This window comes from Pristiophorus japonicus, chromosome 5 (assembly GCF_044704955.1).
Source record: "Pristiophorus japonicus isolate sPriJap1 chromosome 5, sPriJap1.hap1, whole genome shotgun sequence".
Taxonomy (NCBI): Eukaryota; Metazoa; Chordata; class Chondrichthyes; family Pristiophoridae; genus Pristiophorus; species Pristiophorus japonicus.
Window position 1 is genome coordinate 283,713,865 of NC_091981.1, and position 26,180 is coordinate 283,740,044.

Consider the following 26,180-nt stretch of genomic DNA (forward strand, 5'->3'; position numbering starts at 1 on the left):
TCTGCTTGGCGCGGCGCACCGGGGGCGGAGCCTACCACTCGCGCCGATTTTGTAAGTAGGAGGGGGCGGGTACAATTGAAATGAGGCTTCTTGGTGCCGGCAACCCTGCGTGTGCGCGTTGGAGCGTTCGCGCACGCGCAGTCTGAAGTAAACATTGGCACTCGGCCATTTTTAAAAGTGCTCACGAAAAAGTGAAGATTTGTTTCTTGGACCCCTGCAAAGGCTGGTATTTTAATTTTCTTGATATTTGTGTGTGTGAGGGAGTGCTTTTAGCAGCACTGCTGAATAAATCACCTGCTGAAATCAGTGAGTTCAGCTTTTCACTGCTAAACTTGCAGAACCGGTGCCTGCAAATTAAGGAGTGTGTTTGGAGAAATAAAAGTGCCAATTCAACTTTGCAATGGATCAACGTCCACCAAGAACAAAGAATTTCTTGCATGAGGAAGCAAACCATTGCATATGTGGTGTTGACAATGCAGCACCCATTCTGCAAATTTAAATATAAAAATGTCGATGTGGCTGCCTCTCCCTGTCCAAATGGCCTCAGTCAGTCCCCCTCACAGCTCGAAGGCTGCTGCTGTTCTTTCTTCTGCTCCCGGCCAGCCACTGACGCCGCTGCAATCCCATGGCCAAATGGCCTCACTTCCGCTCCTGATTCTTCGGCTGCCTTCGAGCCACTGACGCCGCCCCATAAGCGTGGCCGAATGGCCTAAAGAATTTAAAATCTGCAGCTGCGTATGTTCTGTGTTCATCCTTCGGCTCCCGGCCAGCCACTGATGCCGCTGCAATCCCATGGCCGAATGGCCTCAAGTCCGTCCGGGTGCTGCATCTTCGCGGGGAATGAAGGCCTGCCTCAAGCACAGCAGCTCAGCTCGAAGGCTGCTTGCTGCCTGCCACTGCCGTTGAAACGAGACACTGACGCCACACCCCAGCCTCAAGCACTGCAGCTCAGCTCGAAGGCTGCTTGCTGCCGCTGCTGCCGAGACACTGATGCCACACCGCTGCCTGAAAGGCCTGCCTGAAGCACTTTCACACAGGTAGGAACATAGTTTATTTAATCTTTTCTTTGCTTATAAATTTTTATTCAGGTTGGATTTATTTGTATAATATTTGTATAAGTATAACTAAGGATTGATTGTAGAATTTAATGACTTCCCTTCCCCCCTACCTCGTTCCCTACGCCTAATTTGTAACCTGCGCCTGATTTTTTAAAAGTGTAGACAAGGTTTTTTCAAGCGTACAAAAATCTTCACTTACTCCATTCTAAGTTAGTTTGGAGTACGTTTTCACTGTGTAAACTTTGAAATCAGGCGTCAGTGGCCGGACACGCCCCCTTTTTGAAAAAAAAATTCTGTTCCAAAGTGAAACTGTTCTACCTGACGAGAACTGCAGAAAACTAAATGTGGAGAATTCCCATTTCTAAGATACTCCGTTCTCCACCAGTTGCTCCTAAAAATCAGGAGCAAATCATGTGGAAACTTGGGGCCAATGTAACTCTATGAAAGTACCACTCACCTGCTATCCTGCCCCTGCTGACCTAGACTGGACCCACCCACTCGTCCAACACATTAAATTTAAAATGATCCCTGCCTTCAAATCGCTCTATTCAATCTCTGCAACCTCTTCCAACCTAGATCCTTTCCCCCACCCTATGTCCTCTATCGTTGGCCTTTTGCACATCCTGCTGCCCTTGCCGCACCATCGATGGCAGATCCTTCAGGCAACTAGGCCGTACTCTCCGTAAATCCCTCTGCTCTTTTTTTTCATCTTTAACAACCTTCTTAAAACTACATTTTCAACCAAGCTTTCAGTCACTTCTAATCTCTCTGTCTACAGCTCAATATCTACATCTATTGATTTTTTTTCTCCTGCTCTTTAAAGCGCCTTGGGACATTTTCTACATTAAAATACACTATATAAAACAAAAGTTGATGATTTCTGGGGTTTTGCCCTCCTTTGCTCTACACTGAAGATTATTTCATGCAGTTTATCAATTTGTGTTAATCACCTCTTGACCATTTCTTAAATTTATTTCCCTTTCATTAATGAGAGCTAGAACTCACTAAAGGATGAACATTCAGGAGTTTAATTCAATTTTTGAGAGGGTAGGATAGTTTCTGCAACTTCTCACCAAGCACAAGTCAGTCATGGCTCAGTGGTAGCACTCTTGCCCCCAAATTGGAAGATGGGTTTATGTCCCATTATAGGGAATTGGTACATAATCCAGGCTGACACTGCAGTGCATTACCAAGGAGTGCTACACTGTCGGAGGTGCTGTCTTTCAGATGAGATGTTAAACCGAGGCCCTTTCTGCACGTTCAGGTGGACGTAAAAGATCCCGTGGCTTTATTTTCATGCCAATATTTATCCCTCAAACAACACAAACAGATTTACCTTGTCATTTTCACATTGCTATTTGTGGGACCTTGCTGTGTGCAAATTGGCTGCCATGTTTCCTACATTACAAAAGTACTCAATTAGCTGTAAAGTGCTTTGGGACTTGCCAAAGTTGTGAAAAATGCTATATAAATGCAGGCCTTTATTTCTTTAAATGCAATTGAGTAAGAGTTTATGATATGAACAGATTGCACATGATTTGTTGAAGGTTATGGTTTGATGGACTGAATAGCTTTCTCTAACTTCTTATGTATCTTATACCAACAGGAAGAACAGCATTCACATCATAGTGCAATACTTCAACTGCTGTGCTGGTTACTATAACAAGTAAAAAACATAATATATTTTAAATCATATTTACCCGTTGCACACACATTGTAACTCCCATATTTTGTTCAAATGTTAAGCCCGTTATCTAGTTTCAACAGTTGAGTTTCAAGGCTCAACATAATACTGTGGCATGTGCGAGATGTATTGTGCAGGAATCATAAATTAAGCACTGCTCTGGCTGATAGCAAGACGAGTTAGAATGGCAGCGTGGCTGAACTGATATACCAGTGAATAGATTCTTGTGACAATACAGGCTCACTGCACTGCATTCACACTTCGCAAACTGGAATTTGCTGGCCGGTTTTAGGCACCAGCTGAGAAGTGCAAAGCATTTGGTTTTGCATTTGCAACAAAATGTGGCACCTCCAGTGCAACTTTTGCATGTGCAGAGTACCATTTTTAACATATTGGCACAGCCCATGGTAATTCAGATGTTTTGAGGGGAAAATTACACCATGTAAGTACAACTTATTACAAAATGGATCTGTGCCCATCTAACTGCAAAGTTCCCGTGCTCTGTTTACATCAGTTTGTTTGGAGAGATCAGAGTTCAATCCATGTAATGTCTGGCTTTGTTCCCACCCCACCCCTCATGTGATTGCCGAGGTTACACGTTCTGTCGCATTGGTGGACAGTTTATCTCTGCACATTCCAAATTACTTTTTTTTTTTAAATGGAAGAAATTTACATACCTGCAAGAGTTTGGACTAGAATAAATGTTGCTATTATTAAGTGCGAGAAGTGCGTCAATGGAAGTGCAATGGGACAGGCCTGAGATACGTGTTTGTGCATGTGTTTTAATTTAGAAAGATAGACATGTGAATTCTGAATTAGATGCAAAAGACAGCTGGTCATAAAAACAGCGCTGTTCACATCAAATGTCCTTGTATTTTAACTGACAATACCTTGCAGTCAACCCAATCTCACTTTGAATTATCCTGCAGCATCCTGATGCTCTCTGGATATTCTATTAATACTACACTGCAGAGCAGGTTTTTTTTTAAAAAGTGGGAGATGTGAGTTAAAGTCTACCGTCCAAATGGATTTATCCTGATGCCTTACGAACAGGGTGATGAGCTGCAGACTGAGCACAAGCCATTTTGTCCTCATCATCAGCAACTTAATAGGTTATTTTTGGTTGCTGGGAGTTTTGCTTAGGTCAACGGATTAGAAGGGCTGGAGACTTCGATTTGCTGCTTACAGCATTGCAGAGTGAAATTTGGCACTCTTCAAGGCACTTAGGAGAAACATTGATGCTGAATTACTACGGGGCTATTTAGTAACTTTTCCAAGCCTGAAACCCAATATACATTACGGCATTATTTCCTTGAAAGGTCCACTCACAACACTTGTTATGATTATCACAAGCATCTGCCTGTGGTTTTTCTGTAGCTCAGAAAGATTAATGTTGGCTTATAAATTTCAGTGGTCCTGACTTTTTGATATAAAATGCCAAGAAAAAATACTGGGACTAAAAGAGTTAAATCATAAGGACTGATTGCATAGACGAGGTATAGGAGATTAAGGGGTGATCTCATTGAGATATTTAAGATGATTGAAGGATGTGATAAAAGTAGATAACCTATCAAGTGTGATTTCAGGAAGCATTTCTTCATACAAAAGATACTGGAAATCAGGAACTCACTTCCCAAAAAGCTGTTGAGGCTGCAAATTTCAAAATGGAGATTTTTTTTTAAGGCAAGGGTATTAATAAGTGTTACGGAACCCAGGCGGGTAAATGGTTAAGTCATGATCTCATTGAATGGTGGAACAGGCTCGAGGAGCGAATGCTTACTCCTGGTCCTATAAACAGAAAAAATTACATTTGAGTGAAATTTAGTACATTTTTTCTTAAATGCACCTTTATTGTAGAACTTCTGCATCAAATCCACTTTACTAGAGAAAATAAAGCAATGCCATTTCAGATTAACAGAGAAAAATAAGAATGGCTTGAAAAATAAGTTAAAATTTGAAAACTGCAGAGCAAGCACAACTATCAGATAAGGTTTTTTTTAAAAAAAAACTGGGGTAGGACAGGAACCAGTTCAGAAACAGAAGTGTCTACCAGCTGATTAAATATTCTTAATTCAATAAAAGGATCCCGTTTAGTGCATTTAATCCTATACAGAATTCCACAGGATGAAAGCATAGGGTTTTATGGAGCATTGTGTAGCTGAACCTTTTCACAGCAGTTAAAATGTATAAATAAGGCTTACTCATAATGTAGTTTCTTAATTCAAATGATAATATTTTAAAATAAAGTACTGGATTGCCACGTAGTTGATGTGTGTGTAATTTTATTCAAAATCATTTGGTGCAAAACAATACCTCAATTAATTGTAGATTAATTATAGACAGAAATTATAATTTCTCATAAGTAATGTTTTCAAGCAAGTTACTGGTTTATAGCCCCCTCACATTCGGGAGGGCACCTTAATACTTTACAGTACACAGGGCAGAAATGGACACCAAGCATCATCGTTTTTTTTTTAATGCTTTTAAAAGCAAGAAGGATGGTGATACGGTGAGGATATTTGGGAAGGGAGCGCCAGAGGGAAGGAGCAAAGTGACTGAAAAATGAGTCACTATGTTAGAGCAGGGAAGCAAGGACTAAGTCGGTATTAACTGAAGATCACTAAAAGTAGAGTGAGGCGAGGTCGTGGGAGATTTGAAGACAAAGATGAGAGTATTCACTGCCAGTGGACCTCAGCGAAGACAAGATGGCAGGAGTGCGCAACTTTGTGCAATGTGTAGAGTTGTTGAATGAGCTGTAGCCCGTGCTAGGCATGTCACATTATACATCAGCCGTTTCAGCTTAATTTCTATTATCTGACTCTTAACTGAAAGCTATAAATTACCCATGTCACACAAATCTATCATACTACAAATCATGTTTACTAACATAACAGTTTATTTGTAAAGACAATGCTTAAAGTTTACCATTTGCAATAGATGAGGGGAAAAAAAAGTTGTAAAAAGCTGCATATGTTAACTGTTGGGGATAGAATCACGAATTATGAATCTTGAGATTCTAAAATCTGCCAAATATAAAAGATGCAACTCCTGGCAACGAACATTGCCTGAAATCACTCTGAAATATGAAAGATTCAAATTAGTCATGTCGCACCTCCTGGGCCATCATTTTGTGGTGGGCAGGTTGAGCAGGCTACATCCCATGCTTACGCCCACCTATAGCACGAACCAGTTTCCTAAATAGTGCATCGTACAACGAAGGACAGGATTAATTCTCACCTTCACCTGCCTATCTGGCTGAAGTGGAGATAGAACCAAATCAGACTGGGGGGGGGGGGGGTGGAGCCCTTACTTAGTTGAAAGAGTACATCTCAGATGCAAAAGCAAGGGAATATTTTAATAAACTATATATTAAAACATTATTAAATTCCTTAAGGAATTACCAGCTGTTCATCACATATGGAACCAATCTCAGTGTAGCTTTGGCTAAAAATGATTTCCAGATTAGGTTTTTATTCTTTGGTCTTTTCTTTTGTTTCTGATCAATCTTTCTTCACTTTCAAAATTGTGCATTTCTTTTCTTGCCCCTTTCCGTTTCTTAGTGCCTTCTTCTCAACTATTTGCAGTCTAGCCCTTTATTTTTAGCTTCTTTCTTACTACCTTTTCCAAACTGACCACAAATAGGCAGAAATTCTAGCCCTATATGCCTTATCTTGCTCAATCAACATTTTACAAGCTTTCTGCAATCTCGCAAGCTTCAATTATTGAGGAAAATGTACAGTGTACATCTTTCACAGGCTAATCCATTTAGAATCTTCCAGCTCAGTCATTTCTCCACTGTGCTTAGTGCACACATCGAATAAGTGTTGGTGCTAACAGCGTCATCAGGACATTCGCCAACAGCAGAAATAATGATATACACAAGTTGAAAATTCAGCACATCAGCAACTTGAGGGGCTGCTAAATTTACAGAGTACAGATGTATATAGTATAATGGCTATGTTACTGGATTCGTAATCCAGAGACTAATAATCCAAGAACATGAGCTCAAATCTCACCATGGCAAGCTGACAATTTCAATTCACTTTTATAAACCTGGAAGTAAAAAAAGCTGATATGAGTAAGTGACCACAAAGCCATTGGATCGTTGTAAATATCCAACTGCTTCACAAATGTCCTTTAAGGAACAAAACCTGCCCTCTTTACCCAGTCTGGTATATATGTACTCCAGCTCCACACCAACGTGGTTAACTCTTTACTGCCCTGTGAAGTAGCCCAGCAAGCCACTCAAATTGTACCTAAATAGGGATGAGCAAATAAATGCGAAGTTTTGCATCGACGCTTACATCCTTTGAACAAATCAATTATTCTTCAAGGGCAGTTGAGGTCTACAGATAAGGGTAACAGTACAAGTGTCCCATGTTGTAAAAAAATGATCAGGTCACATATGTGACAAATGGCACGCGGCACACAGCTGTTTCCTCCTTTCCAGGCATCAAACACCAATTGATCTCATCACTATCTACTTACGTTAATTCAGCTGCAGGACTCTGCAAATTTTCCCATGATACAAACAAAACATAGGGAGTGTGAAACGACCAAAGGTCATTTGGCCCACTGAGGCAGGCAGTTCTTTTTGACACTGCAGAACTGGCTCCCAAAGATAATCTAACCAAATGCCAGGTATCAATCATATATTTCAGTCTACATTATTCCACAGGTGACATTTCCATGGCCCAACAAGACTGGAAGCACAATGTTTCCGATAATATTTATATAAATCTAGACTACGTCCACTCTCAACCAGAAAACCCATTAATGAGCCCAGGTTAATAATCCAAACAGTGCTTAACTGTTTATCGGAATATTAAAGGCTATGGATAGAAAGCAGGAGTGTAGGACTAGATTAGGTGGCTCATGTGAGGAAAAACATAGGTACAGACAGATTGAATAGCCTGTTTCTATGCTGTAAGATTCTGATTCTTAAGTCGTTTCCATGTATATGAAAAAACTCGCATTTATATGGTGTCTTTCACAACCTCAGGATGTCCCAAAGCACTTTGCAATCAATGTACCCACTGTTGTAGAGGGGGAAAAAAAATCACACGCGAGGGTTAGCCAAATTTATACTACTCCAACTGTTGAAGCTAAATTTCATGCTTCTGTTTATATTAATCTTTCTCACATTTAAAAAATCTGGATGGTGTCCTTTCATAAACATTTACCATGAAATAGATAAGAAAGATTGAAACTGATCTCAGCTGCGGTGACATTTGGTCTTTAAAGCTCTGTTCCAGAGAAGGGAGAAAAGAAATTCAGCCAGGCTAGTTTAACCTCTGGAAAATCAAGGTCTAGGTTCACATATGAAAAAAATTACAATCTGATCTAGATGTGATGAAGGAATTAGCTCACATCTGACAGATGACATTTAACGTAGCTAAATGCAATGTCATACATGTGGGTAGTGATAATGCCAAGCACACATATACTACGTTTGGTACAGAATTGATCTGTTGAGTGTGAAAGACATCTCTGAAGGTACAAAACCAGTGCAGTGAGCCTATTAAGACTGAAAATAGAGTATCAGCATGTATGGCAAGGAAAATTCAACCATTGTACTAGACTTTAGTTTGATCTATTCATCAGTCCCTCGGAATCGAGGAAGACTTGCTTCCACTCTTAGAATGGGTCCTAATGAGTCTTAGAATCAACCTATTAGTGTTTAGTTAGACCTCATCTGGAATGCAGTGCAGGTTTAGTCCCCTGTCGGTGATATAGAAGCCCTGGAAAAGGTTCAGAGGAGGGTCAGTAAAATGTAAAATGATCCCTAGCTTAAAAGCCCTCAGTTATCATGATAGGATTAGAGAATTGCGTTTTTTTACTCTTGAAAAGCATAGGCTTCGGGCAGGTTAAATGGAAGTTAAAATGATGAAGGAGCTATATTGTGCCTGTGCGGACAGACTATTTGAACTAGATAGGCAGAGAAAAAAATGGGGTTATGCGTACAAGTTACGCAAGCATAGACTTGGTTCGATGCCAGGTTTTTCTTTATCCTAAAGGTTGTGGACACTTGAAACAAGTTACCAGCTTGTGTGGTTAGTGCAGATTTGCTGCAACAGGGGGCTGGATGTATTCCTTGCTGCGGCCAATACCACAACATAATGTTGGGCCTGTACCTCACAGTCATTGTCATCCCCTGGAACTCTGATCGCTTTCACAGGTTGGAGATAAATTTCCTGGAATTTGTTCCCCTGAACAGTCCTAAGATTTTTTTTTAAATCTAGTTTTTCACCTCTCCCAGGAGAATACATGACTATAAGTGGGAGGCTACATTGGACGTCATGATGCTTGGTTGCATTATAAATGTTTGGGACATGTTGAAAAACCAGCCGGTCCTTTCTGTTTGTCATTTTGTATGTTAAGAGTGGCTACTTGGGCAAGGTACCAAAGAATGGCTAACATCTGTGAAACTGTACTCCCATCGTGGGCAAGTGCCTTCAGAAGGGGCATGGAGAGAAATAAATGGATGATTGGTGCAGACGATACCTCTCAGGAGATGTGAAAAAGACACAAAAGATATGGAGCGCCAGTAACAGAAAATTTATGGACTAGATAGCACTTCTAAAATGCACTGACAATTTGGCACAGGCATCATGATGGCTGAATGGCCTTCTTCTGTGCTAAAAGATTTTATGATTAGGAAACTCTCCTCACCACCCGGAGTATCATTTCAGGTGTCAGCAGTTCTACATCACCTTGCACAAGTGATCACTACTTTTGCATTTAGCTCGAGGGAAAGGCAGTGGATTATTCAATCGTGGGCACGATGATATTGCCCACTTCTGTCTTTATCTTATATGTACACATCAGCATTTCCCACAGCAATGGGAATATTATGCCAATGTTTGCCCGCAGTGCCAGGGAGACCATTATAGGACCCACTGGTACTCGAGATCAGATAATTCACCACAGATATCCTGGTATGCATAGCTCAGTAGCACACCACAAGGTTCCACTGTGGCTAGTATGAATAGCAACTGCCAAATTTTTCGAATTTCCAAATATTCATTTTGTATGCAGCATAATATTCACAACCAAGCTGAAGGTCAAGATACAGACAGCACACCAAGGTCACCAGTGCTGGAAAGTGAAGAGACGAGGATGGAATCGGGCTCAGCTGTGACAGTCATGTAGCCTGCCAATGCTTACTGCTCAGGCTTGCACATGAAGAATGGCCACTTGGGAAAAGTTCCCAAGGTCTGCCAGCACTCACTGGATTGTACTCCATTCTGTTGTACACTGCAGGTTCGCAGAGAATTTAAAAGCAATTCATTGAAATGTGAAATGTATTTTTTTTTAAAGTTATACAGCGAGTGGGAAGAGAAAACAAACTAACTCGGAGCACAAATTTTAAGTGGCTTTTGCTACTGACCAATCTCTGGTAATATGAAAGAGAAACTCCAACAATTGCTATTTATACAATAACTATATTTCAGAAGAGTATTTTGAACACCAATTAAATTGGATAATGGCATGTAGATAGGGAAAACTAGTTATTCCTTCAGCTGTACGCCCCCAGGCATCAGACAGTTCAGATTGGCTTCGGCTTGAGATGGTCATACCAGATATAGTGACAGTTTGTCAGTTTACATGAGCAGCCTTGGCATACACCATACAACAAACATAAAACATGATGCATCTTTGGGCAGGGCGCAAAATCCAAAGCAGTGGGACAATACCACCGGATCATATTGATTTTCTTTACACCAGTTGTCACATACATTAAAAGCAAAATAAAAATAAAAACTTGCATTGATATAGCATCTTTCAGGATATCCAATGAACTTCACAACTATATAAAAAAACACTTTCATTTATATAGCGCCTTTCACGACTACCGGATGTACCAATAAAGTACTTTTTGAAATGTAGTCACTGTTGTAACGTAGGAAATGCAGCAGCCAATTTGCACACTTCAAACTCCCAGAAACAGCAATGTGATAATGACCAAATAATCTGTTTTAGTGATGTTGATTGAGGGATAAATATTGGCCAGGACATCGGTGAGAACTCTCCTGCTCGTCTTCAAAATAGTACCATAGGATCTTTTATGTTCACACGAGGGGGCAGATGGGGCCTTGGTTTAACATCTCATCCGAAGAACGGCACCTCTGATAGTGCAGCTCTCCCTCAGCACTGCACTGGAGTGTCTGCCGAGAGTTTTGTGGTCACGTCCCTGGAGTGGGACTTGAATCCAAGTATTAAGTGTACTCAGATGTTTTGAGAGCAAACATGGCAGCTGATTTGCACACAGCCAAGTCCCAATAACAGCAATGAGATAAATAACCAGATAATCTGTTTTTGGCAGTGCTGGCTGAGTGATAAATGTTGACCAGGACACCAGGAGAACTTCATCCATGCTCTTCTTTGAATAGTCATGGGATCAACTACATCCACTTGAACAGATAGCTAGGCCCTCAGTTTAACATTTCATTTGAAAGATGGCAAGTCAGACAATGCAAGATTTCTTCAGCACAGCAATGAAGTGCCAGTCTAGATTGTGCCCTCAAGTTTTGGGCTTGAACATCCAACCTCTGAATCAGGGTTGAGTGTGCTACCATGAAGTCAAACTGACACTTCTCATGCAATGCAAATCAGGCTATATATTTTTGATACTGAATTTTGCCCCAATTAGGAGCCATTACTATACTAAAGTACACTAACAATAAGATGACGGTTTAGAATGTGTTACATAAATGACATTATATAAAATAATTTGTAAAACACTGCCAACACCAGAGCTTTGAATTCAGCCACAAGACTGTAAAGGTGAAAAAAGCAGTGCTACCTGCTCTACAGTAGACTCAGTTCAGGTTCTCCTCCACCCACCATCATCATGTCTCCCAATATACAAGGCCAGTAGCTGTCATTTCTCCCAGGCACAAGTACTCAGCTTGCCAAGATGGTATGACAGTGAAATCTCCACTTGCTGACTGGTACCTTCCCCAGCAACCAGGTATGGAACTAGCAATTGCCACCATCAATGTGCAATGATGCTGTGTTGCCGTGGCACCAACCCATGCTCAGAATTGGACCGGATTCTGCCACATTGGCAACCAAGGCAGAACCACTTCACTGAGGCTGTTCTTTAATAAACTGAACAAAAGATGCTCACAGAAGAAAAAAGACTTCACATAACATAAATTACTTGCAGTCACTGTTATTTTGTAGGCAAACATAGAATCATAGAAACTTACAGCACGGAAGGAGGCCATTTCGACCCATCATGTCCACGCCGGCCGACCAAGAGCTATCCAGCCTAATCCCACTTTCCAGCTCTTGGTCAATAGCCCTGTAGGTTACGGCACTTTAAGTGCACATCCAAGTATTTATTAAATGTGGTGAAGCTTTCTGCCTCTACCACCCTTTCAGGTAGTGAGTTCCAGATCCCCACCACAAACTGGGTGAAGAATTTTCCCCTCATATTTCCTCGAAAACTCTCCCCAATTACTTTAAATCTATGCCCCCTGGTTGTTGACCTCTCTGCCAAGGGAAACAGGTCCTTCCTATCCACTCTATCCAGGCCCCTCATAATTTTATACACCTCAATCAGATCTCTCCTCAGCCTCCTTTGTTCCAAAGAAAACAGATCCAGCATCTCCAATCTTTCCTCATAGCCAAAATTCTCCAGTCCAGGCAACATTCTTGCAAATCTCCTCTGCACTCTTTCCAGTGCAATTACATCTTTCTTGTATTGTGCCAACCAGAACTGCACACAGTACTCTAGCTGCGGCCTAACCAGTGTTTTATACAGGTCAAGCATAACCTCTTTGCTCTGGTATCCCACACCTAATAAAGCCAAGTATTCCATATGCCTTCTTAACTACCTTATCTACCTGACCTGTTGCCTTCACGTATCTGTGGACCTGCACTCCAAGGTCCCTTTGTTCCTCCACACTTTTCAGTGTCATACCATTTAATGTGTATGCCCTTGCCTTGCTATACTTCCCCAGATGCAATACCTCACACTCATCTGGATTGAATTCCATTTGCCACTGTTCTGCCCACTTGACCAGCACATTGATATCTTCCTGCAGTTCACAGCTTTCTTCTTCATTATCACACAGCCTATTTTCATGTCATCTGCAAACTTCTTAATCATACTCCCAACATTTAAGTCCAAGTCATTGATATCTACCACAAAAAGCAAGGGATCGAGTACTGAGCCCTGCGGAACCCCACTGGATACAGCCTTCCAGTCACAAAAACACCCATCAACCATTACCCTTTGCTTCCTGCATCCGAGCCAATTTTGGATACACCTTGCCACTTTGCCCTGGATTCCATGGGTTATTACTTTCATAACCAGTCTGTCTTGTGGGACCTTATCAAAAGCTTTGCTAAAATCCAGATACACTACTGACCTGCCCGGTTACCTCCTCGAAAAATTCAATCAAGTTATTCTGACACAACCTTCCCTCAACAAATCCATGCTGACTGTCCTTGATTAATCCGTGTCTTTCCAAGTGAAGATTCAATCTGTCCTTCAGGATTTTTTCCAATAATTTTCCCACCACCAAGGTTAGGCTGACTGGCTTGTAATTACTCGGTCTATCCCTTTCTCCCTTTTTAAACAAAGATACAACATTAGCAGTCCTCCAGTCCTCTGGCACACCTGTAGCCAGAGAGGATTGTAAAATGATGGTTAGAGCCTCTTCCATTTCCTCTTCTGCTTCTCTTGACAGTCTGAGATATATCTGGGCCTAGGGACATATCCACTTTCAGAGCTGCTAAGCAGCCCCTTAATACTTCCTCTCTCACTATGCTTATCTCGTCTAATATTTCACACTCCTCTTCCCTCATTGCAAAGTCTGCACCGTCCCTCTCTTTTGTGAAAACAGATGCAAATACTCATTAAGAATCATACCCACGTCTTTTGCCTCCACACAGATTTCCTTTATGGTCTCTAATAGGCCCCACTCTTTCTCTAGTTATCCTCTTGCTCTTAAATGTATTTATAAAACATCTTGAGGTTTTCCCTGATTTTACTTGCAATCATTCATTCATGCTCTTTGCTTTCCTAATATCTTTTTTTTTTAAAATTGCACCCCTGCACTTCTTATACTCCTCTAGTGTTTCAGCAGTATTGAGTTCTCGGTATCTATCATAAACTTCTCTTTATCTTACCCTGCATGTCCCTTGACATCCAGGGGGCTCTAGAATTGTTAGCCCCACCCTTTCTTTTTAAAAGAAACATACTTGCTCGGTACCCTCAGGATAAAAACAGAAATTTACAGCGCAGAAGGAGGCCATTTCGGCCCATCGTGTCCGCATTGGCCGACAAAGAACCATATGACCCTCGGTCAGCAGCCCTGAAGGTTACATATAAACCTATGAACAATGATGGAAAGATAAAGAGCATCCGGCCCAACCAGTCCGTCCCACATAACTGCAATACCTCATGTATCGCAACATTTCACACTCCACCCCACCCGGAACCATGCGATCGCCTGGGAGAGGCAAAAAAAGATAAAAACTCAGGCCATTTGGGGACAAAAATCTGGGAAAATTCCTCTCTGACCCATTCAGGCAATCGAAACTAGTCCAGATGATCACTCTGGCCATATAAGATTCTATGATGTACTTACCATCGTATCTGCGCCAGCCAACATGAGGTTATCCAGTCTAATCCCACTTACCAGCTCTAGGTTCGGAATCCTACAGGTCACGGCATGTCAAGTGCCCATCCAAGCACCTTTTAAATGTGGTGAGGTGAGGAGAGGAAAGTGGCAAGTTGGATCCAAAATTGGCTTAGAGAGGTAGGAAGCAAAGGGTAATGGTTGATGGATGTTTTTGTGACTGGAAGGATGTTTCCATTGGGGTTCTGCAGGGCTCAATACTGGGCCCCTTGCTTTGTGTGGTATATATCAATGATTTAGATTTGAATATAGAGAGCATGATTAAAAAGTTTGCAGATGACACTAAAATTGGCTGTGTGGTTAATAATGAATCTAACAGTAGCAAATTGAATTTAATTCAGAGAAGTGTGAGGTAATGCACTTGAGGAGGGCTAATAAAGAAAGGATATACACATTAAACGGTAGGCCACTTGGAAGTGTGGATGAACAAAGGGATCTTGGAGTGCTTGCCCTCAGATCCCTGAAAGAAGCAGGCCAGGTGGATAAGGTGGTTAAGGCGGCATACGGAATGCTTGCCTTTATTGGCCTAGGCATAGAATACAAGAGCAGGGAGGTTATGCTTAAACTGTATAATACTCTGGTTAGGCCACAGCTGGAATACTGCATGCAGTTCTGGTCACCGTATTATAGAAAGGACGTGATTGCACTGGAGAGGGTGCAGAGGAGATTTACGAAATGCTGCCTGGAATGGAGAATCATGGCTATGAGGACAGATTGGATAGGCTGGGTTTGTTCTCCTTGGAACAGAGGAGGCTGAGGGGAGGCCTCATTGAGGTGTATAAAATTTTGAGGGGCCTGGATATTGTTATGTATGCAACACCTTGTAATCAGCATTCTACCACCACCAGAGGATGCATCTGTTGGAGTCCCAAGGGATCCCAGCATCCCTTGGGAGCACTGCATATAAGCAGGCCTCCCATGCCGTGCCAGCATTCTGGAGTCAGAATAAAGAAACTAAGGTCACACTGACTCAAGTCTACAGTACTCAGTCACATTGCTTTATTTGAGACATAACAGATATAGTGGATAGCAAGGGCCGATTTCTCTTGGTGGAGGGGTCAATTATGAGGGGGCATAGGTTTAAGGTGGTTGGTGGAAGGTTCAGAGCGGATTTGAGGGGGAGAGGGCATTCTTTACGCAGAGGGGTGTGGGGATCTGGAACTCAATGACTGGAAGAGTGGTGGATACAGAAACCCTTGCCACATTTAAGAGATTTTGGATGGGTACTTAAAGTGCAGGAACCTGCAGGGTTACAGACCTAGAGCTGGTAATTGGGATTATACTGGATAACCTCTTGTTGGCCGGCGCAGATACGATAAGTACTGCAGAGAATCAAATACGGCCAGGGTGATCACCTGGACTAGTTTTGATCGCCTGGATGGGTTGGAGAGGAATTTTCCCACATTTTCCCCCCCAAAATTGGCATGGGTTTTTAAATCTGGTTTTTGCCTCTCCCAGAAGATAGAAACATAGAAAATAGGTGCAGGAATAGGCCATTCGGCCCTTCGAGCCTGCACCGACATTCAATAAGATCATGGCTGATCATTCCCTCAGTAACCCTTTCCTGATTTCTCTCCATACCCCTTGATCCGCTTACATAGAAACATAGAAAATAGGTGCAGGAGTAGGCCATTCGGCCCTTCTAGCCTGCACCGCCATTCAATGAGTTCATGGCTGAACATTCAACTTCAGTACCCCATTCCTGCTTTCTCGCCATACCCCTTGATCCCCCTAGCAGTAAAGACCATACCTAACTCCCTCTTGAATATAATCGAATGAACTGGCATCAACAACTCTCTGCGGCAGGGAATTCTACAGGTTAACAACTCTGAGTGAAGAAATTTCTCCTCATCTCAGTCCTAAATGGACTGCCCCTTATCCTAAGACTATGTCCCCTGGTTCTGGACTTCCCCAACATCGGGAACATTCTTCCCGCATCTAACCTGTCCAGTCTTATGCGTCAGAATCTTATGCGTTTCTATGAGATCCCCTCTCATCCTTCTAAACTCCAGTGAATAAAGGCCCAGTTGATCGAGTCTATCCTCATAGGACAGTCCAGCCATCCCTGGAATTAGTCTGGCGAACCTTCACTGCACTCCCTCAATAGCAAGAACATCCTTCCTCAGATTAGGAGACCAAAACTGAACACAATATTCCAGGTGAGGCCTCACTAAGGCCCTGTACAAATGCAGTAAGACCTCCCTGTTCCTATACTCAAATCCCCTAGCTATGAGGGCCAACATACCATTTGCCTTCTTCACCACCTGTTGTACCTGCATGCCAACCTTCAATGACTGATGAACCATGACACCCAGGTCTCATTGCACCCACCCTTTTCCAAATCTGCTGCCATTCAGATATTCTGCCTTCGTGTTTTTGCCCCCAAAATGGATAACCTCACATTATACTGCATCTGCCATGCATTTGCCCACTCACCTAACCTGTCCAAGTCACCCTGCAGCCTCTTAGTGTCCCCCTCATAGCTCACACCGCCACCCAGTTTAGTATCATCTGCAAACTTGGAGATATTACACTCAATTCCTTCATCCGAATCGTTAATGTATATTGTAAAGAGCGGGGGTCCCAGCACTGAGCCCTCCGGCACTCCACTAGTCACTGCCTGCCATTCTGAAAAGGACCCGTTTATCCCGACTCTCTGCTTCCTGTCTGCCAACCAGTTCTCTATCCACGTCAGTACATTACCCCCAATACCATGCGCTTTGACTTTGCACACCAATCTCTTGTGCGGGACCTTGTCAAAAGCCTTTTGAAAGTCCAAATACATCACATCCACTGGTTCTCCCTTGTCCACTCTGCTAGTTGCATCCTCAAAAAATTCGAGAAGATTCGTCAAGCATGATTTCCCTTTCATAAATCCATCCTGTCACTGCTTTCCAAATGCACTGCTATTTCACCCTTAATGATTGATTCCAACATTTTCCCCACTACTGATGTCAGACTAACCGGTCTATAATTACCCGTTTTCTCTCTCCCTCCTTTTTCAAAAAGTGGTGTTACATTAACTACCCTCCAGTCCATAGGAACTGATCCAGAGTCAATAGACTGTTGGAAAATGATCACCAATGCATCCACTATTTCTAAGGCCACTTCCTTAAGTACTCTGGGATGCAGACTATCAAGCCCCAGGGATTTATCAGTCTTCAATCCCATCAATTTCCCACCTAATAAGGATATCCTTCAGTTCCTCCTTCTCACTAGACCCACTGTCCTCTAGTACATTCGGAAGGTTATTCGTGTCTTCCTTCGTGAAGACAGAACTGAAGAATTTGTTCAATTGGTCTGCCATTTCTTTGTTCCCCATTATAAATTCACCTGAATCCGACTGCAAGGGACCTACATTTGTCTTCACGAATCTTTTTCTCTTCATATATTTATAGAAGCTTTTGCAGTCAGTTTTTATGTTCCCTGCAAGCTTCCTCTTGTACTCTATTTTCCCCCTCTTAATTAAACCCTCCTCTGTTGAATTCTAAATTTCTCCCAGTCCTCAGGTTTGTTACTTTTTCTAGCCAATTTGTATGCCTCTTCCTTGGTTTTAACACTATCCTTAATTTCCCTTGTTAGCCACCTTCTCCATTTTATTTTTACTCCGGACAGGGATGTACAATTGCTGAAGTTCATCCATGTGATCTTTAAACGCACGCCATTGCTTATCCACCGTCAACCCTTTAAGTATCCTTTGTCAGTCTATTCTAGCCAATTCACGCCTCATACTGAAGTTACCTTTCCTTAAGTTCAGGACCCCAGTTTCCGAATTAACTGTCACTCTCCATCTTAATAAAGAATTCTACCATATTAAGGTCACTCATCCCCAAGGGGCCTCGCACATCAAGATTGCTAATTAGTCCCTTCTCATTACACATCACCCAGTCTAGGATGGCCAGCTCTCTGGTTGGTTCCTCAACATATTGGTCGAGAAAACCATCCCTAATACACTCCAGGAAATCCTCCTCTACCGCAATACTACCAGTTTGGTTAGCCCAATCACTATGTAGATTAGTCGCCCATGATAATTGCTGTACCTTTATTGCACACATCCCTTATTTCTTGTTTGATGCTGTCCCCAACCTCACTACTACTGTTTGGTGGGCTGCACACAACTCCCACTAGCGTTTTCTGCCCTTTGGTATTCCGCAGCTCCACCCATACCGATTCCACATCATCCAGGCTAATGTCCCTCCTTACTATTGCCTTAATTTCCTTTTTAACCAGCAACGCCACCCTGCCTCCTTTTCCTCTCTGCCTATCCTTCCTAAATGTTGAATACCCCTGGATGTTGAGTTCCCAGCCTTGGTCACCCTGGAGCCATGTCTCCGTGATGCCAATCACATCATATCCGTTAACTGCTGTCTGCGCAGTTAATTTGGCCACCTTATTCCAAATACTCCACACATTGAGACACAGAGCCTTCAGGCTTGTCTTTTTAACACACTTTGCCCCTTTAGAATTTTGCTGTAATGTTTTTATTTTTTGCCTTTGGTGTCTCTGCCCTCCACTTTTACTATTCTCCTTTCTATCTTTTGCTTCTGCCTCCATCTCCCTGCATAAGTTCCCATCCCCCTGCCATGTTAGTTTAACTCCTCCCCAACAGCACGAGCAAACACTCCCCCTAGGACATTGGTTCCGGTCCTGCCTAGGTGCAGACCGTACGGTTTGTACTGGTCCCACCTCCCCCAGAACTGGTTCCAATGTCCCAGGAATTTGAATCCCTCCCTTTTGCACCACTCCTCAAGCCACGTATTCATCTGAGCTATCCTGCGATTCCTACTCTGACTAGCACGTGGCACTGGTAGAAATCCTGAGATTACTACTTTTGAGGTCCTACTTTTTAAATTTAGCTCCTAGCTCCCTAAATTCGCCTCGTAGGACCTCATCCCGTTTTTTTTTAAACCTATATCGTTGGTGCTTATGTGCACCCGACAACTGGCTGTTCACCCTCCCTTTTCAGAATGCCCTGCACCTGCTCAGAGACATCCTTGACCCTTGCGCCAGGGAGGCAACATACCATCCTGGAGTCTCGGTTGCAGCCGCCGAAATGCCAATCTATTCCCCTTACAATCGAATCCTCTATCACTATAGCTCTCCCACTCTTTTTCCTGCACTCCTGTGCAGCAGAGGCACCCACGTTGCCATGAACTTGGCTGCTGCTGCCTTCCCCTGATGAGTCATCCCACTCAACAGTACCCAAAGCAGTGCATCTGTTTTGCAGAGGGATGACCGCAGGGGACCCCTGCAATACCTTCCTTCCACTGCTCTTCCTGTTGGTCACCCATTTACTATCTGGCTGTGTACCCTTTACCTGCGGTGAGACCAACTCGCTAAACGTGCTATTCACATCATTCTCAGCATCGTGCATGTTCCAGAGTGAATCCATCTGCAGCTCCAGTGCCGCAATGCGGTCCGTCAGGAGCTGGAGGCGGATACACTTCCCGCACACAGTCATCAGGGACACCGGAAGTGTCCCCGACTTCCCATATAGTACAGGAGGAGCATAACACGTGTCCGAGCTCTCCTGCCATGTCTTAACCCTTAGATAAACTTAATTTGGCAACAATGCTAAATGTTACTTACTGATATAGAAAAAAAAAGAAAAACTACTTACCAATCACTTACCCTCTTGGCTGTGACGTCATCTTTCGATTTCTTTCTACTACTTTTTGCCTCCCTGCTGCAGCTGCACTGGCTGGCCTCATTGAAGTCCCCGGACTCCCCGCTGCTCGCACTCCCGCCTCACGAACTACTGGTCTTTTTGTAGGCCCCTCATACGTCCCTGGACTCCCTGCTGCTCGCACTCCCGCCTCTCCGACATCCCCGGACTCCCTGCTGCTCGCACTCCCACCGCTCCGATGCGCTGGACCTTTTGTAGGCCTCCGACATCCCCGGACTCCCTGCTGCTCGCACTCCCACCGCTCCGATGCGCTGGACCTTTTGTAGGCCTCCGACGTCCCAGACTCCCTGCTGCTCGCACTCACATGGCTCCGGTTGGGGTGGATTGTAGAATGTTTCAGTGTAAGGGGCGTTGCAGTTGTGTGGGGCGGGCTGGGTGCTCTTTACCTTTCCGCCATTGTTCATAGGTTTATAAGTAACCTTCAGGGCTGCTGACCGAGGGCCGTACGGCTCTTTGTCGACTGGCGCGGACACAATGGGCGAAATGGCCTCCTTCAGCGCTGTAAATTTCTATGTTTCTATGTGACCAGTCTTCCATGTGGGACCTTATCCAAAGCTTTGCTAAAGTCCATATGCACTACATCGTACGCACGACCCTCATGGTTACCACCTCGAAAAATTCAATCAGGTTAGTCAGACACGATCTTCCCTTAACAAATCCATGCTGACTGTCCTCGATTAATCCTTGCCTTTCTAAATGTAGATTTATCCTGTCCTTCAGGATTTCTTCCAATAATTTTCCCACCAGAGGGTAGACTGACAGGCCTCTAATTACTCGGCCTATCCTTTTCTCCATTCTTAAACAAGGGTACCACATGAGCAGTCCTCCAGCACCATGCCTGAATTCAAAGAGGGTTGGAAAATGATGGTCAAAACCTCCATTTCCTCTCGCTTCGCTGAACAGCCTGGGATGCATTTCATCTGGGCCTGGGGACTTACGCACTTTCAAAGCTGTCAAAACCCCACCCCCCAAAATACCTCCTCTCTCACTATATCTATTTCGTCCAGAATTTCGCACTCCTCCTCGATAGCTGTATCTACTTACTTCCACTAACCTGTGGAATTCACTCAGAGTTGTTAACTTGTTAACCTGTGGAATTCCCTGCCGCAGAGAGTGTTGATGCCAGTTCATTAGATATATTCAAGAGGGAGTTAGATATGGCCCTTACGGCTAAAGGGATCAAGGAGTATGGAGAGAAAGCAGGAAAGGGGTACGGAGGGAATGATCAGCCATGATCTTATTGAATGGTGGTGCAGGCTCGAAGGGCCAAATGGCCTACTCCTGCACCTATGTTCTATGTTTCTATATTTCTATGTTTTGTGAAAACAGACAAATTATTCATTCAGAAGCACACCCACATCTTCCACCTCCACACACAGATTACCCTCAGTCTCTAATAGGCCCTACCTTTTCTTTAGTTATCCTCTTCGTCTTAATATATTTATAGAACATCTTTGGCTTTCCTTGACAAGAATTTTTCATGCTCTCTCTTAGCATTCGTAATATTCTTAATTTCAGCTCTGAACTTTCTATATTCCTCCAGTATTTAACCGTCGGTATATGACATAAGCATCCCTTTTTTTCTTTATCCTCCCTTGAAACATAGAAAATAGGTGCAGGAGTAGGCCATTCGGCCCTTCTAGCCTGCACCACCATTCAATAAGATCATGGCTGAACATGCAACTTCAGTACCCCATTCCTGCTTTCTCACCATACCCCTTGATTCCCCTAGTAGTAAGGACTTCATCTAACTCCTTTTTGAATATATTTAGTGAATTGGCCTCAACAACTTTCTGTGGTAGAGAATTCCACAGGTTCACCACTCTCTGGGTGAAGAAATTCCTCCTCATCTCGGTCCTAAATGGCTTCCCCCTTATCCTTAGACTGTGTCCCCTGGTTCTGGACTTCCCCAACATTGGGAACATTCTTCCTGCATCTAACCTGTCTAACCCCGTCAGAATTTTAAACGTTTCTATGAGGTCCCCTCTCATTCTTCTGAACTCCAGTGAATACAAGCCCAGTTGATCCAGTCTTTCTTGATAGGTCAGTCCCGCCATCCCGGGAATCAGTCTGGTGAACCTTCGCTGCACTCCCTCAATAGCAAGAATGTCCTTCCTCAGGTTAGGAGACTAAAACTGAACACAATACTCCAGGTGTGGCCTCACCAAGGCCCTGTACAATTGTAGCAACACCTCCCTGCCCCTGTACTCAAATCCCCTCGCTATGAAGGCCAACATGCCATTTGCTTTCTTAACCGCCTGCTGTACCTGCATGCCAACCTTCAATGACTGATGTACCATGACACCCAGGTCTCTTTGCACCTCCCCTTTTCCTAATCTGTCACCATTTAGATAATAGTCTGTCTCTCTGTTTTTACCACCAAAGTGGATAACCTCACATTTATCCACATTATACTTCATCTGCCATGCATTTGCCCACTCACCTAACCTATCCAAGTCGCTCTGCAGCCTCATAGAATCCTCCTCGCAGCTCACACTGCCACCCAACTTAGTGTCATCCGCAAATTTGGAGATACTACATTTAATCCCCTCGTCTAAATCATTAATGTACAGTGTAAACAGCTGGGGCCCCAGCACAGAACCTTGCGGTACCCCACTAGTCACCGCCTGCCATTCTGAAAAGTCCTCATTTACTCCTACTCTTTGCTTCCTGTCTGACAACCAGTTCTCAATCCATGTCAGCACACTACCCCCAATCCCATGTGCTTTAATTTTGCACATTAATCTCTTGTGTGGGACCTTGTCGAAAGCCTTCTGAAAGTCCAAATATACCACATCAACTGGTTCTCCCTTGTCCACTCTACTGGAAACATCCTCAAAAAATTCCAGAAGATTTGTCAAGCATGATTTCCCTTTCACAAATCCATGCTGACTTGGACCTATCATATTACCTCTTTCCAAATGCACTGCTATGACATCCTTAATAATTGATTCCATCATTTTACCCACTACCGATGTCAGGCTGACCGGTCTATAATTCCCTGTTTTCTCTCTCCCTCCTTTTTTAAAAAGTGGGGTTACATTGGCTACCCTCCACTCCATAAAAACTGATCCAGAGTCAATGGAATGTTGGAAAATGACTGTCAATGCATCCACTATTTCCAAGGCCACCTCCTTAAGTACTCTGGGATGCAGTCCATCAGGCCCTGGGGATTTATCGGCCTTCAATCCCATCAATTTCCCCAACACAATTCCCCGACTAATAAGGATTTCCCTCAGTTCCTCCTCTTACTAGACCCTCCGACCCCTTTTATATCCGGAAGGTTGTTTGTGTCCTCCTCAGTGAATACCGAACCAAAGTACTTGTTCAATTGGTCCGCCATTTCTTTGTTCCCCGTTATGACTTCCCCTGATTCTGACTGCAGGGGACCTACGTTTGTCTTTACTAACCTTTTTCTCTTTACATATCTATAGAAACTTTTGCAATCCGTCTTAATGTTCCCTGCAAGCTTCTTCTCGTACTCTATTTTCCCTGCCCTAATCAAACCCTTTGTCCTCCTCTGCTGAGTTCTAAATTTCTCCCAGTCCCCGGGTTCGCTGCTATTTCTGGCCAATTTGTATGCCACTTCCTTGGCTTTAATGCTATCCCTGATTTCCCTTGATAGCCACGGTTGAGCCACCTTCCCTTTTTTATTTTTACGCCAGACAGGAATGTACAATTGTTGTAGTTCATCCATGCGGTCTCTAAATGTCTGCCATTGCCCATCCACAGTCAACCCCTTCAGTATCATTCGCCAATCTATCCTAGCCAATTCACGCCTCATACCTTCAAAGTTACCCTTCTTTAAGTTCTGGACCATGGTCTCTGAATTAACTGTTTCATTCTCCATCCTAATGCAGAATTCCACCATATTATGGTCACTCTTCCCCAAAGTCCCTGGACATCCAGGGGGCTCTAGAATTGTTATTCTCACCCTTTTTCTTTAAGGGCACATGTTTGGCATGAGCCCTCTGAATCTCCTCCTTGAATGCCTCCCACTGTTCCAACACTGATTTACCTACAAGTAGCTGTTTCCAGTCCATTGTGGCCAAATCACTTCTCAACTTCCAGTAGTGTGATCGCCCCTTTTTTGTTCTTCAATTCAACCCATATGGCCTCATTTGATGACCCCACTAACATATCATCCCTTTCACAGCTATAATTGTTTCTTTAAAATCAATACTACGACACTCCCCCTCCTTTTTTGCCCCCCTCTCTATCCCGTCTGAAAACCCTGTAACCAGGAATGTTGAGCTGCCATATCTGCCCTTCTTTCAGCCATGTCGCAGTAATAGCTATACTATCGTACTCCAAGTGTCAATCTGTGCTCTCATTTGCCTTATTTCCTATACTCTTTACATTGAAGTATAAACCATTTAGTATTGCCAAACTATACTCTTTTTATGCACAGCAAATCCCATAAACAGCAAACAAATGAAAGACCAGTTAATCTATTTTTAGTGGTATTGGTTGAGGGAGGAATGTTGCCCTGGACTCCAGAAGAATTTCTTGGTCTTTTACAAGTAATAAGATGAACACAAGAACATAAGAAATAGGAGCAGGAATAGGCCATTTGGCCCCTCAAGCCTGCTCTGCCATTCAATATCATGGCTGATCTGATCTTGACCTCAACTCCACTTTCCTGCCCTTGCCCCATAGCCCTCGACTCCCTTATCTCTCAAAAATAGATTTATCTTCACCTTAAATACATTCACTGACCCAGCCTCCACAGGTCTCTAGGGTAGAGAACTCCAAAGATTCACAACCCTGAGAGAAGAAATTCCTCCTCATTTCCGTATTAGATGGGCAACCTCTTAATCTGAGACGATGACCCCTAGTTCTAGATTCCCCCATTGATCTGTTACATTCACTGGAACCTTTTAATATCTCACCTGCGATAATATAGCAGTCCTTCGGTAGTGACTGAAGATCATGCCCTCAAAAGCATGGCGGATGGCTTGAAGGCACAACCTGACTCCGAGACAAGAGTGGTTTAAAAAAAAAGCCAATCGCAAGGGCAAAATCCCCCTTTAAAAAGGACATTATACCACGTATCAAACTGGATTTTAAATTTCATTCAATCACTGAAATACTCAGCAAAAAAATATTCCTTCCACTGTTTTCTTTGTGTGAAGATTTTGTTTGGGAAGAAAAATAAAATTCTTCTTGTATTTTTCTTTCCATTTCTTTTTCCACAAGTCTCTCTCACCAAGAGTCAGGCAATCCAAATTCAGGCTGCTTCCAATTAGCATATGGCAAACAATATTGGGTGTGATGACACACCTTCAGATATTTAAAAAAAGTAACACTTTTCCTTCAACAGGAATCATGAATAATTGTCGGGAAAGCTACTTACTATCATACACACAGCCTCAAGACACCAACACTCAAAGCTATTTTGATACCAACATCAGTGCCATGTTACAATTTGACTATGAAATATCTCATTGATAACTACACAAAAGTACAAGTAAAGCTTCCTTTGCAGTTAGCACTAGGATGCATTTACATATAATCCTTCTTGACATATTTTAAAACATTGCATAACCTTCTTTAGGAAAGCCTATTTTAAATGAGTATCAGTTTACACAACTCATGTTGGAATGAATACAAGGAGAGCAAAAGACAGAACAGCAAAGAATAAATAAGAGAGAAGCTACTTAAGTAATCCCAAGATTCCATCACAGAAACCCTGACTATAATGTCTACCTTAAAACCAGTCACAAACCAATAGGGATGGTACAGAAAGAAATATGAAATAAAGATCTCAAAATTTATGTTATCTTTTCATTTCAGTACAGAAATGGTCCCATCCCCCACCCATCTCTGCTCACAGTAGCTTCAAAATATTCCTTCCAGTAAGTCTGGCTTGTGCTCCAATCACAACATTACAGTGATCCTGGGACTGAAATGAGTCTCTGTCTGCCTCTCTGCACAATAACCCATAAAATAACCCAATAGTCTAGCAAAAAAGCTTTATTTTTTTTAAGTTCATTAGGAAGTTCAAACTTATACAAAAAGAGATCAAAATCTCCAATTAAAAAAATGAAAATTACATAAATAACCAGGTCAAAATCTTTTAACTTAAATATTAA

The 26,180-nt window shown here is 42.9% G+C and overlaps 1 protein-coding gene across 6 annotated transcripts in view; it reads right to left on the minus strand.

Annotated features, from left to right (window-relative positions):
* The window catches only part of nktr (natural killer cell triggering receptor), a 220,321-nt gene that overhangs the window by 193,376 nt on the left and 765 nt on the right, over positions 1 to 26,180 (minus strand). The window lies entirely within an intron of this gene.